Source organism: Sminthopsis crassicaudata, chromosome 2 (genome assembly GCF_048593235.1).
Source record: "Sminthopsis crassicaudata isolate SCR6 chromosome 2, ASM4859323v1, whole genome shotgun sequence".
NCBI lineage: Eukaryota > Metazoa > Chordata > Mammalia > Dasyuromorphia > Dasyuridae > Sminthopsis > Sminthopsis crassicaudata.
In genome coordinates this window covers 146,884,092-146,887,926 of record NC_133618.1, presented here as the reverse complement: position 1 = coordinate 146,887,926, position 3,835 = coordinate 146,884,092, and positions in this window count along the sequence as shown.

The following is a 3,835-nucleotide window of genomic DNA, read 5'->3' as shown; positions in this document are numbered from 1 at the left end:
GACATTATGTTAGGTTGGAACCAACTTTTGATTATTATGAGAATTTTCCTGATGATATGCTGCCATTCTATTCAACTATCCTAATGTCTTCTGCATATAACACTAGTGACTTCTAAGTAACCAAGATATTCAATAAGAATCTGAGTGGTGAAGAGTTTTAAATAACAAATCTATTGATATGTGGTTCTAGAAGTGATAAGGTGTCATGGTAATTTGTTGAATGGAGAAGTAATAGGGGCCACAAACTTTAAAAAATCACTTTGGTAATTTAATGAAGACTTGTTTGGTCAGGAAAGTGACTTGAGGCAGGGAAACCAATTAGAAGAGTATTGGAAACCATCTGCATCCAGAAATGGGGAATGAATGTGGATAACAACATAGTATTTTCACCTTTTTGTTAGTGTTTGCTTGTTTTGTTATTGTTTGCTCATTTTTTTCCCTTTTTGGTCTGACTTTTCTTATGCAATAATAAATGTGGAAATGTTTAGAAGAATTGTACATTTTTAACCTATTTTGGATCACTTGCTGTCTAGGGAAGAGGGGGTGAGGGAAAAGGAGGGAGAAAAATTTGGAATACAAGGTTTTACAAGGGTGAATGTTGAAAACAATCTTTGATGTAATTTGAAAATAAAAAGCTATTATGAAAATTTTAAAAAATAAGAATATTGTACCTGAGGCAGAAATGATAGGGCCTGAACTAGGATGATAGCTGGGTGATCAAAGAGAAGGCAACACATACAAGCAATGTCATGAAGGTAGAAACAACAATGTTTGACACTAAATTAGATATATGGAGTGAGGGACTCTGAGTGGTAGGCCGGGGTGAATAGAATAGCAATGTCTTTGACAGTATTAGGGAAAGTTGGGCAGAGGAGAGGGTTTGCAAATAAAGGAAAGTTAGTTCTTGTTTGGACACTTTAGGTCTGAGAAGCCCCTAGAAAACAACAAAAATTCTCATATTAGAGTTAGGAACTGGGATTCCCTGATACCTTGGCTAACTGCATGTGGAGTGAGCCTATCATTACTTGACTGCTTTCTTTCATATCACATATAACACTGTGTAGATGGACTCCTAGCTCTGACTCAGTAGAACCTCAGTGCCCAATTGAATTACCACCAGCCTGTTATAGGCTGAAAATGATGCTAGGTAAACTGAGGCTAATTTCTGTACCTTTCTGTACCTATCTTAACGGATGATCTTGCCAGAGATTAATGTTTCCTTGGGGCTACAGGCTACTTACTCCCTTTCTTTCTCAAGCATCCAAAGAAGAAGTGCTCCACAACCTGACTTGTTTTGTTGCTGGCTAAGATATCAAATGTCTGAGAAGAACAGATTTTTCCTGGAATTAAAGTTAAGTAGGAATTTATCACAAGATTCCTTGTATAAAGGAACACTGAATATTAACTATCATTTTTAAAAGAAAAAATACAGAAACATTGTTCAAATGGATGACTGACTGATTCTTCTCTTTAAGGCCCAAGAGCATCCAATTAAAATGTTAACTCAAAGAATGTATTGGGTGAGGGGTGAAGGTGGTGCTCTAAGATAATTTGGCTTAGGTACTCTTTTTCTTTTACCATCTAAAGTAACAAGGGTAATTCGATGCCCACTATTAACAATGATCATAATAGTTCACAATTATGTAGGGATTAATGGCTTATTACTGCATAATACTATGAAGTATATAATTGTGGAGGCCCATTGTTAAATTGGCTTTGTAGAACAATCATATGGGCTAATTAATGCACAAAACAGTGGATTCTTTAATTTGGTGAATTTACATATGAGACTAGATGGTTTAATTACAGACACCCAAGGGAGTACTGAGGTACAGGTCGGGGAGGGCAGGGAGAGCAATGGGGAAAAGATACCAGGGGGCAACAAGGAAAAGTGCTCTGGGACCCCCTCTTTCATTCTTCATTGAGGCCAGAGTAACACCTACAGGACTGGGAAAGGATGTGGACTGGAAGCCGTGTCAATGAAAATGGTCAGGATCCTTCACTGTCATGTAAGAGGCTGTTCCCAATGACTTGGTTCCTTCACTATATTTTCAGTGTGACTCTTGGATTTGTGATTTAGGGAAACTTCTATGTCAACTCTTCTGGGGCTAGCAAAAGTGCTTTCCTGGAGGTTAGAAGGCCTGTTTTGACTGATCTCTTTGTGTTCTCTAAGAATTCAGAAGCTGAGAGAAGAGGACATAATTAACATAATTATCTGGAAGTTTCTAGCCTAGAATAGGAAAATCTTGCTGGGAGAGGGATGAGATTCTCAGAAAAGGGGCAAGCCAGAAGAGAAGGGAAAGAAGAGAAAAGGTATTTAAATAGCACCTACTATGTGCCAGTCATTATACTAAACACTTTTTACAAATATGATCTCCTTTGATCCTCAGAGCAAACTTTCAAAATAAGTGCTATTATTTACATTTGAGGAAACTATGGCAAACAGCATTTAAGGGACTTGCCCAATGTTATACTTAGAGTTTGAGGCCAAATTTTAATTCTGGTCTTCCTGATTCTAGGTCCAATGTATTATCTATTTTATTACCAGCTGCCAAAAAAAGAGGAAATCTAAGGCATATGACAAGGTTCTATGTCTAAGGCACAGATCATTTGCGTGAGGAAAATTAGGCTAGAGAAAAACAGAGGTTTGCCTAGACTCTAATAATAGTACATTTGTTATTATCCCCATTTTTCAGGTAAGGAAACTGATTTTCCTATACATCTAAAGCTAGCAAATGTCACAACTGGGACTTGAACCTAGAGTTTCTGACCTGTTCAAGCCATTATACCAATGCTGTCTCTTAAAATACAAGGATCTTAAGTGACCTTTTGGAGAGTGCTAAAGTCCAGTCCATTCACAGTTGTTTCCTCTAACAATCATCTCTTGTTTGATGAATGAGATGAAATTTATGTGAGTGCTGAATTCTGCCCATGAACTAGCTGAATGACTTTAAGCAAGTCATTTTGATAGGGGTTAAAGATTCCTTTCTAATTCCCAGCCCCATGAATCCCAATGGGAGATATCCAGGCTTTCCCAGCCCCCACTGGACCTGAGCTAACTTGGGCTGTCCCAGCCCCCACTCTAGTGATCTGCTCAGGTTTCCCCAACCCCCACCCCCAGCACTTATCTAAAAACTCATTGAATTCTATTCAATTCTAACTCTGGCCTAAACCAGCCAGGAGCCTGGGACTCCACCCACCTTCAAGATTATCAAAAGCCCCCATTATAAAAAGGGGAACCCTAGAGCCCACTCTTTGCAGGAGCCCCAAACATGGCATCCTTATGCCAGCCATGCCACAGGTTCCTGTCCGCCCGGCGCCAGCTCTGGCCCTGGCATCTTTCTACCTTTACCCTTGTTTCCAAACCCCAAATAAACCTCTTTTATTAATCTAGGTTTTCAGGTCTGTAAATTCCTTTACAGGGGATTCTGCACCGCCACTAGACCTCATTTAACTCTGTATTCTTGTGCTGAATCCAAAGGGGTTGCAGGGGAGCTCTATTTGACTCCCCGTACCCTGAACCTGCCACTAGACCTCAATTAACCCAATTTCATTCAGGTACCCCTTACCTAACTCTCATCAATTTTACCTCTGTGATGTTTAAGTTCTCAACAGAAGGGGGGAGCAGCATATTAAAAAGAGAGAATAATGGACTCTGCTGGACAAAGTCCTAATCTCACATCCTGCCTCTGATTCTTGCCTACCTGTGTGACTTTGGGCAAATACTTTAATCTCTGAGTTTTCAGTTTCCTGATCTATTGAATTAGACTGCCTCTGGGGTCTGAGCCATCTCTATAATATGCCAGTTAGTTCCTTAGGTGTGGCTAGCTAACTG